Source organism: Petaurus breviceps, unplaced genomic scaffold (genome assembly GCF_028583685.1).
Source record: "Petaurus breviceps papuanus isolate PSGF00001 unplaced genomic scaffold, PetGlider_PUasm1.0 90842, whole genome shotgun sequence".
Classification (NCBI taxonomy): domain Eukaryota; kingdom Metazoa; phylum Chordata; class Mammalia; order Diprotodontia; family Petauridae; genus Petaurus; species Petaurus breviceps.
Genome location: NW_027187358.1, coordinates 4,009,235 through 4,020,026, shown reverse-complemented (window position 1 = coordinate 4,020,026; position 10,792 = coordinate 4,009,235). Strand labels below are relative to the sequence as shown.

Here is a 10,792-nt window from a genome sequence, read left to right as displayed (position 1 = left end):
ATATCCAGGGGGGATGGAAGAGAAAAGAGTCAGGTCCTAACAAGTCGCTCATTTTATGACTGCTTCTGGACTTCAGGTATTTTATAGCTCCTGCTTGGTTGGTTAAGTTGTTTTTTATGTAAGTAGAAACCAAATGGCAATGGTCTTGGTGCTAGAGGATTTTTTTCTCCCTGAGAGGCTGAGGCTTTCATAGGATCTAGAGCTGGAAGGGACCTTAGATGGCATCTAGTACAACCTCCTATTCCTATAGTTAACAAAACTGAGAGCCCAAGAGGTAAGATAACTTGGCCAGTGTCACACAGGTAGTAAATGTTGGAATTTGGATTTGAACCCAAGTCTCCTGGCTCTTTCCACTATACCATTCCACCTCAAGGAGACCTCAAGCAGAAAGGCCACTCTGCTCCAATTTGCTCCCTGATTTAAACTCTGACTCAGCATGATAGTCATTGGGAATGAATGCTGGTTTATGGTACTTCTTTCTTTTTTTTTTTTTTTCCTTTGGTACCTTTATTCTAAGAATGTCAAACATACTTTTATACACTCAAAGGTGGGGGATGCAAGACGGCAGAGTTGGGGAGGGGAAGGACAAAGGGATCTCTGCATTTGATCTGGGCAAGGGTTTGTTTTTTTTTTTTTTAAAGAAAAGGAAAGAAGGAGCAGTAGGTCTCCAAATGGGTAATTATTGCTTGTTCAGCCCTCCTTTTGTTAATCTGGAGAGTGCTGAGTTAGTTGGTAGAGTCTCTGTTTGTAATCTCATTTTCCTCCAGCCTCATCCTCAGAAGCATCTCGGCTCTACTGAGATTCCAGTTTTGATGGGCTAAGCATAGCAGGACTTCCTTGCTAGGGAGGGCAATGGGAATTCTTGGGGCTCTCACTGATCCCCTAACATTCTTGGAGTTTTGCACAAAGTCCTCTCCTTAGATCTCAAAATGAGAAAACAAACAGCTTTGTAGGCTGAGAGCTGCTGCAAGGCAAGGTTGTAGCAAGTGAAGCTTTGGGGTCCTACCTGAGACAGTGACATGAAAATGAAAGGGGGCAAATGGAGGGAGCCAAGGCTGAAAAAACGCTCCAGGAGTTTGGTAAGGGGAAGCAGGGCCATAAGGAGGAACTTTCCCAAACACAAGAAGCACAAATTTGAAGGGCATGAACCTCCCTTAAAAACAGAGCACACTGATTGGCACAGGGCTTAGGGGACCAACCCCTGGGAGAGGTGGGACTCTCCAGGGCTTTCACTGATTGGGGGTGGCACATCTTGGGAATCCCAGCTAGCAGGACACAAGGCCAGAGAAACCCTTTTCTGTAACTCCCAGGCAGCTGTGGTCAGTGATGAGATGGCAGAGAAGTCACAGCAAAGGAAATGGCAGGGGCCAGCTTGGCAGTGGACACTTCTCTGAAAGCCCAAGTGGCTTAGTGGGGAGACCAGGCTGGGCCTGGGATCCCCAGGGTAAAGGGGCAGTGTAAACCTCCAGCTCTGATCCTACAGCCAAGACAGTCTGTCTAGTTCCAGAAAGTGGGCTTAGGGCCGGCTTTGCCGCTTGGCCATCTCCTCTTGGATTCGAATCTTGAGGGCCTCTCGCATGGGTGGGTCCAGGGGTGTGTGGGCTGAGACTTTCTCACTCACCCTTCCTGGGTCATCATCCTGATAAACAATGACAGATGTGACTTCCCCACTGTCGGCTTCATATTCTAGGCAGAAGAGCTGGAGGCTGGGGGGCTCTGGGTCTGAGCTGCCACTGCTGCTGCTCTCACTGGACTCCCCATAGTCGAGGCTGCAGGCAGGGAAATTTGTATCCTGGCTCCTAGTGGAGGCCCCAGGCCAGCTCAGCCTCGCCTCGCCTCATCGTCGGGGTAAGTACACCTGCTGGTCTGCTTTCGGGGCCTCTTAGGGCCGGGGGTGAGCCGCCTCCGCACCTTCTCCTTGGCTGCCTGTTTCATCTTCTTGTCGTAATTGTCTCTGCGGGGTGATGGAGAGGGGATATGGGCGAGAGGTCAGGGATCAGAGCGGCCTGAGAAAGGAGGCCTCTGGGGTTGGGGTGGGGGCGGTACTTCTTTCTTAAGAGTTTATTTCTTAGTGATAGATTCTGGTCATTTTCTGCTGCCTGAGAGAGAAAAGTTTAATGGGATATTATGGCCACAACATTTGACAGTCAAGATGTCAGGATTTCCAAAGAATGCAAAAATGTTTAAGTAAAAATAATGGACTTTCCTGTGTCTGAATGTGGAAGCTACTTAACCCACTCTGCATACTCAAGGAGGCTTCTGGAAAGAGGTTTGAGAAGAACTTTATTAGAAATGCTGCTTGACTGAGCTCTTATGGTTCTCTTACTCCATATTGAAAAGTCCCTTTTTGGCCTCAGACACTTAACACAAAGCTAACCGTGTGATCTTGGGCAAGTCACTTAACCCCAATTGCCCTACCTTCCCCTCTCCAAAAAGAAAAAAAAAAGTCTCCTTTGACAGCTGAAAGCAATCAGTTCAGGATACTTGGGTATTTAATTTAGTTGATATCCTGAATATGAAACATCAAGAGTCCTCTGTATTACAGTATGAAACAGGTCAGGTCCATTTAGGTTCCTATCCTTGCATTGTGACTGCCATTGTGAGGAGATTATGTTGCTGAAACTTCCTGTGGGGACAGGGAACATGTAGTCCTGGGCCAGTCTGTGCAGAGTGATCATTGATTCTTACTCAGCATAGGGTTTCCCGCTCTTTCGTACTCCAGAGCTTCTTGGAGGCAACGTGGGGGGTACCTTCCCTCTCAATGTTCACAGTGGGGGTGTAATAGTTTCTTTCCCAGTGACAGACACTTAGTACCTCTGAGACATAGTCTCTCTGAGAAATGAATAAAGCTTCTTCCTGGTTCACTGACTTGCCCCTGTTCCTGGAGAACTCAGTATAATAGAAATTGTGGCAAGAACATTATGACCTAACTCCTGCTTGATGTTCAAACATTTTATTTTCATTTTATTTCCCAGAAGTGGTTCAGTAACCTAATATTTGATCTCAAAAGATTGGGATCAACTGGCTTTAGCTTATCTTATGATTTTGTTCCATGACTTCTCAGGACTTATCCAGAGAACTCATCATTAAAAATGCATGAAGTTTTGTTTCTCTTGCCAAAAATAGTGAGATAAAGAATAATATGGCAGCTTGGGGACTTGTTTGTCCTGAATCATTATTTCAGATGAAATAGAAATGTAAGAAGTTGAAAATGAAGGCATCTTAGAGCTCCCGGCTACTTTAGTAATCTCCTGCCAGTTCTTCATGCCAGTCTACTTTTTGAGATATATGTGATCTTGTGCAGGTCATAGCCATGACTACCTATCCTGTATAACTCCTGTCCATCTTCTCCCATGATTTTGCTACTGGAAGTCTATTCAGTGTACTGGAGGCCTTCTATTCTATTCTATTAATTTATATTTAAGATTACTTTCTTGTACATCTTCATTTATGAAAATATTCTCCCCTCTTGCCCCTGGTAGCAAAGAAAAAAGAAAGAGGAAAAAAAATCAGCTCAGCAAAAACAACCAATATATTTGTCATGTCTGACAATTCAATGTTCCACACCCATATTCTTCCACCTCTGCAAAGGAGGAAGGAAGGTGCATTTTCTCAGCTCTCCTCTTAGAACAAGCCTAGTCAAACTGAACATAACATTCAATTTCTTTTTTTTTTCTTTCTGTTTTCATTATTAGGGTATTTGTATATGTTACTTCCTGATTCTTTTTAATTTTCAGTTCATATAAATCTTAACTTGCTTCTTTGAAGTCTTTATACTTGTCATTTCTTGTGGCAGGGCAATATTCCATCCTATTTGTGAGAGTGCGGTTAAAAAAGTAAATAAAATTATTTCATCCCATCTAAATGCTACCTTAACCAGGTGGGAACTTTCCTTGATTGGATTAAACTAGTCAAAATCATTCTAATTAAGGATGAAAAGGCCTTGATCAATTTAGATATCTCTGACCAAGCTTCTGGGTGAATTTGTATGATATTGCACAGAAAGAGTGTTCATACTGGCTGAGGAAATTTGATCCTAACCTAGGGGTCATCTATAAAATATCAAGCTAGATCAGAACTGAAGTTATTTGACAGATTCAAATTCTATTGCATAGGAAACAAGAAGAGAGTGCTCCATTTAAACCCCTTGACAAGTCACTTATGGGGAGGAGAACATTTTGACCTTGGCCTTGGTCTTCTTCACTCCTACTCCCACCTCATTCTTGTCCAAAGGAAGACCTTGCATGTTTTGAAGGCCCTGAAAGATTTTGGATTTCCCATTTTCCCATCAGCATTCTAACATCTTTCCCCCAGGAAAGTAGCAGCTGGCAGTAGCGTATGCACTATGAGCCAAGGACAGAATGGATACAGATTCATGGCTCCACAAAAGAAACCCATCCACATCATGCTTAAGAGAATCTTCTCGACCACTCCACTCAAAGGAGAAAAGGATTTCCTGCAATAAGGAGCTGAATTTAGTCCACTTTCCTCTGGACTCTGTATGTACTGGTGGGAAACTATGTCATAGATTTGGGGAAATCCCCATATTGTGCCCACTGTAGCAACTATACCACCTTAGTAAAGATTCTTTGTAAAAGCTAATTGAGATTGACTGACTAAATTGATTCTTAAATAATAACTGTGGCAGGGAATACACCAGTGGGAGCTTATGAACTATAGTACTAGAGATTCCCTCATCCCTCCCTTTCCCCCCTCTCCAAGTCCTAAAGGATGTAAAAGCTACATACATCCTGGGGAACTTACTTGTGAATATGATTTGGGATAGTAATTTCAGAGCATGAGCTATGCTTTCATGTACCACAATTGGTTCAGTTATCTCCCAGTTAACAAACATCTACTTTATTTCCAATTCATCGCTGCTATAAAAAGATGCTACAATGAATATTTTAGTGTTATGGGACCTTTCTGCTGTTGACTTCCTTGGATTGTATGCCTAGCAATGAGATCTTTGCATGAAACAACATGGGTGTTTTAGTGACTTGCATTTCTATCATTAGTGGTTTTGAGCAATTTTTTACACAGTGCCTTGTTGTATTTTGATATCACGAGGATACCAATGGTTTCTATGAATCATCAATTAGTAATTTTCTGCTCTTACTATATGACCAATTCATCCTATTTTCAATCACCTATTATTTTGACAACATTTTTCATTCTAGTTCTTTGTGATTCATTATGCTCTGTGTGTTGCAGCCTACTTAGCCCACGGTGTATATCCCCATTACTCCTGGAAAGATATTCAAGTGCTTAAGTCATTCCGTGATCTCACTGCTTTAGTGCATACTGCAACCTTATACACACTGGCTCATCCTATTTGACTCTTGTCCATATCCTCCCATAAATTCACTAAAGGTGATCCACCCAATATGCTGGTAACCTTCCTCAATTTCTCTTAATGTGGTGAGGATACCAGTAGAGTTCTTGTTCACCTTGTCCTTGCCATATGATCAGCCCATCTTCCCTCCCCAGCATACATTTCCCTTATGTTATCTTTTACTCCTGTTCTTTGAAATTCCTCATCTGTTATATGTTGCAGCCTGTGTCCATCCCCTATATGCCTCTTTATTGTCATCTCTGTTATGTTTATTTTCAGCCTGGGGGTGGGGTGGGGTTTTTTTCCATGTCTTGCTACCATATAGCAACACTTTTGGATTTTGTCATTCTCTCTTTCCAAAGGAAGTTGGGGTCACTAAAGGTGCTTTGTAATTTACTGAAGGCAGTCTCATCCAGGGGAAAAGTTTGGGGTAATTCAAGGAACTCTGTAATTTGCTAAAGGCTATTTAGCTCACATTCCTCCTCCAGTTTGTCTGGCCCCAAACTCATTGTCCATTTGCAATGTCTGTCCAAGAAACATACTACATTATACATATTGTATGTGATATATATGAACTATTGAGACTGTCATCTAACAGCTTGTCATATTCTGGACCATAGGAATTCTTTATCCATTTGGTTCTCCTAGATGGAAGGTTAGACCAATGTCTCCTTTTTAATATACATACATATATAAGCACACACATAAATAATATATATATACACATCTATACATATATATTGTGATGTAAAGAAACACCAATTAAAATGAGAGCTTTCCTATATACAATAGAAAAGAAAAAGAGGTTTGTACATGAAGCTACAAATCTCTATTAAATACAGTTTTCTTTTCTTTTTTTTAAATTAAATTTATGTTTATTCTTAGTTCACATCATGCATTCCTACAAGATTTTGAGTTACAATTTTTCTCCCTGTCTTTCCCCTATCCACCACCCCCAAAACAGGGATCCCACTGTATACCCCCTCCCCCAATCTGCTCTCTCCTATATCCTCCCCCATTCTCCCTCCAAGGTTCCAGTAGGGCAAGATGGATCTCTATACCCCAGTGCCTGTATATCTTATTTCCCAGTTGCATGTAATATATATATATATATATATATATATTTAACATTTTATTTTAAAGCTTTGGATTTCAGATTCTTTCCCTTCCTCCCTCATCACCCACCCTTACTGGGAAGATAAGCAATTCAATATAGGTTGTACATGTGTAGCTATACAAAACATTTCCATAGTGGGTATATTGTAAAAGATTGACTATATTTCCCTCCATCCTATCCTGCCTCCCACTTGTTCTGTTTTCTACTTTGACCCTGTCCCTTTTCAAAAGCGTGTGCTTCCAACTTCACTCCCCCCCAACCTGCCCTCCCCTCCATCATTCCCTGTCTCATCTCTTTCCCCCCTACTCTCCTGTAGGGCGAGATACCCTATTTAGTGTATATGTCATTGCCTCCCTAAGCCAACTTCAATGAGAGTAAGGTTAACCCATTCTCTTTTGCCTTCCTGTTCTTCCCCTCCATTGTAACAGTTTTCCCTTGCCTCTTCTATATGGGATAATTTACCTCACTCTGTCTCTCCCCATTTCCTCTTATTATAATGAGTCTCTCATTTCTCAATTTCACTTTTTGAGTATCATCCCTTCTTATTCAACTGGTCCTGTGCCCTCTGTCTATGTATACCTGTACACATATATACACACACTCACATGTGTATTCATGCTCCCATATACCCTCCTATATAGACATATGTATGTATGCATATATATATATATTTCTATTCCCTTTAGCTATTCTCATACTGAGAAAAGTTTCATAAGTTACAATTATAGTTTTTCCATGTAGGAATGTAAATAGTTCAACTTTGATAAGTTCCTTATGATTTCTTTTCCCTGTTTACCTTCTCATGCTTCTCTTGCTTCTTGTATCTGAATGTCAAATTTTCTATTCAATTCTGTTTTTTTTCATCAAGAATGCTTGAAAGTCCTCTATTTCATTGAATAATCATATTTTCCCCTGAAACATGATACTCAGTTTTGCTGGGTAGGTGGTTCTTGGTTTTAATCCCAGCTCCTTTGACCTCCAGAATATCATATTCCAAACCCTTCAATCCTTCAATGTGGAAGCTGCCAGATCCTGTGTTATCCTGATTGTGTTTCCACAATATTCAAATTGTTTCTTCCTGGATGCTTGTAATATTGTCTCCTTGATCTGGGAACTCCGGAACCTGGCTATAATATTCCTAGGAGTTTTCTTTTGGGGATCTTTTTCAGGAGGTGATCCAAACCCTAGGATTTACTTCCACTCTAAGTTCACTTAGCACCCCTTCCCCACACCACACACTACTAGCAGTAAGGCTGCTCTAACTGACCCACAAGAGCTCACAATAAAACCTAACCATACACCCTCATCTCCCCTCCTGGGTCCAGGCTGCCAGCTGCTGACAGTTTTGACTGTATGAGCAATACAGAGAATAGAGACAGACTAGATAGGGATCATGAACCAGAAAATGAAGGTCTAGAACAGTGGTAGGGAACCAGAAGCCTTGAGGCCCCATTTGGCTTTCTAGGTCCTTGGGTGTGGCCATCTGACTGAGTCCAAGTTTTACAGAACAAATCCTTTTATTAAGGGGATTTGTTCTGTGAAGTTTGGATTCAGTCAAAGGGCCACACCTGGGGACCTAGAGGGCCATATGTGGCCTTGAGGTTGCAAGTTTCCCACCCCTGGTAGAAAGAGAGGATGGATAATGAAATCCTTTTTGGAAAGGGGTATAAAAAAATGACATTAAAAAAAAACAACTAATGAATAGGACTAGTTGGAGGAGAAGGGTAATCTTCTTGCCTGGAGTGGTGAAAAAGGTGAGAAAATTTATATGATCAGATAAAAGCAGGAAGGAAAAAGGAACTAATAAGCAAAACCCTAAAGAGAAAAGGGTAACAAACAAGAGGAAGACATATGGTTTGTGGAGAAGAGAGGCATTTGGAATAACCTTAAAAGATTACGGTAAAGAAAGTAACTGCAGGAACATAGTACTGTGTTTACAGCAGAAGAGAGAAAAAGTCATAACTTAAAAAAAACCCCAATAATAGAGACATAGAGGAAAATATAATTATGACACTCATAAATTTAAATGTAAATGGATTAAGTAATCCAATAAAATGAAAAGATTGAATTATTTAAACCCCTGTAATTTGTTGCTTATAAGAAACACATTTTAAAAAACAAAAACATACACAAAATAAAATTGAGAGAATGGGGGAAAATTTATTCATGCATCAAGTGGATTAAAAAAAACAGGAATTGCCATCATGTTATCTGACAAAGTAAAAACACACATTCAAAAAATAAAGAGGGATAATGAGGAAACTATGTTATGCTGAAATGAACCATAGACAATGCATCAATACCAGTAATAAGCTTGTATGTTCAAAATACCTTAGCATCTTAAAGGAAACATTATATGAACTACAAGAAATTGTGTAAGTTTAACAGAAAGATAGACAAAAGGGAAAATATTGAACTGAACAAATTGCTGGAGGAACTAGAGTTAAAGGATTTATTATGTCTTCTAAATGTGGCAAGAAAAGGATATACATTTTTCTTAGTGCCACATGGAACTTCTAAAAAGTTGATCGTGTATTAGCACATAGGGATATTGCCAACAAATGTAAAAAGCATAAATATTTAATACATCCTTTTTAGACCATAATATAATGAAGATTGTCATTGGTTCAGGGACCACAAATAAAAACATATAGACTCAGCTAGATATGTTACAATGAAATACTAAATGAGTGGGTCAAAGAACAAATCATAGATACAATAATTATGTAAAAGAAAATGATAATGATGAAACAACATTCCAAAAATTTCTAGGATATAGTTAATTAGTCCTTAGGGGAAAAAATAATATCTTTAAAATCATACATTAACAAAGCAGAAAAAAAGAAGATTAATGAACTGAATATACATTTTACAAATTAGATAGTCAACAAAAACACAAAAACTAGCTGTGTGACCTTGGGCAAGTCACTTAACCCCAATTGCCCTCCAAAAAGCAAAAAATAAAAATAAAATAAAAAGAAAGTCAACAAATAAACAAACCTAAAATGAGTACAACAGAGGAGATATAAAAAATTAGGGGGAAATATATACATTGAAAATAAAAATATTATAGAAATAGGTAAAACTAAAAGCTGGTTCTTTGAAAAGACTAACAAAATTGATAAACCTCTAACTAATCTTTTATTAAAGAGTAGAAAACCTAAACAATAAAATAGCAAATGAGCAAGGTGAAATCACAATAAAACCAGAAGAAATAAAAACAATGATCAGTACATATTATACATTGCTATATGCTAACGGAACTGAGAACATAAAAGAAATAGAAGAATATCTTCAAAAATATAAAATATCCAACCATCAGAAGATCAAATAGCAATCTTAAGTAACCCAATCTCAGAAAAGGGAGTATGTCTAGCTATAAAGGAACTACCAAAGACAAAAACAATCAAACTTTTAAAAGACAATTAGTATTCATACTTCACAAATTATGCTCCAAAATTGAGAAAGAAAGCACCACCCTAGGTGGCACAGTGAATAGAGCACTGGCCTAGAGTCAGGAGGACCTGAGTTCAAATATAGCCTCAGATACTTAACATAAAAAACACTAGCTGTGTGACCTTAGGCAAGTCACTTAAGCCCCAATGCTCCACCTTCCCCTCTCCAAAAAGCAAACAACAACAACAACAAAAAAACAACCCCTAGAATTCTTTTATGAGACAAATATAATCCTAATACCTATTCTAGGGAAAGATAAAACACAGAAAGAAAACTATAGGTCAATATCATTAATGAATATTGAATTAAAAAATTTAAATTAAATCCTGTTGAACAGATTACAGTGAATTATCCAAAAATTATTCATTATAACTAAGTGGAATTTATCACAAGGATTCAAGAATGGTCCAACATTAAGAAACCAGTCAACCCAATTACCTATATTAAAAACCAAAACATCCAAAATCACATAATCATGTCAATAGACACTGAAAAAAGCCTTTGACAAAGTATAACACCCTTTTATGCTAAAAATCCTGTAAAGTATAGGCACGGCAGTACCATTTTTCAAAATATTACAAAATGCATCTATCTAAAACAAACAACAATAACAACAAACCCCCCAAGCATCATATTCAATAAAGATACATTAGAATCTTTTCCAATAAATATGGGAGTGAAGCAAGGATGCCCACTCTTCCCACTATTATTTGATATAGTTCTGGAAATGCTATAAAAACAAAAAAGACAAAAAAAGAAATTAAATGCATAAAGATGAGATAAAACCATACCAATTTGCTGATTATATGATGGTATACCTTGAACGTTCTAGAGAATCAGCAAAAATACTCCTTGAGACAGTAACTTCAGCAAAATTGAAGGCT

The 10,792-nt window shown here is 38.8% G+C and overlaps 1 pseudogene; it reads right to left on the bottom strand.

Moving 5' to 3' along the window:
- Positions 1-473: 473 nt before the first annotated feature.
- On the bottom strand, positions 474-2,331 carry LOC138148879 (UPF0561 protein C2orf68 homolog; annotated as a pseudogene).
- Positions 2,332-10,792: the final 8,461 nt, after the last annotated feature.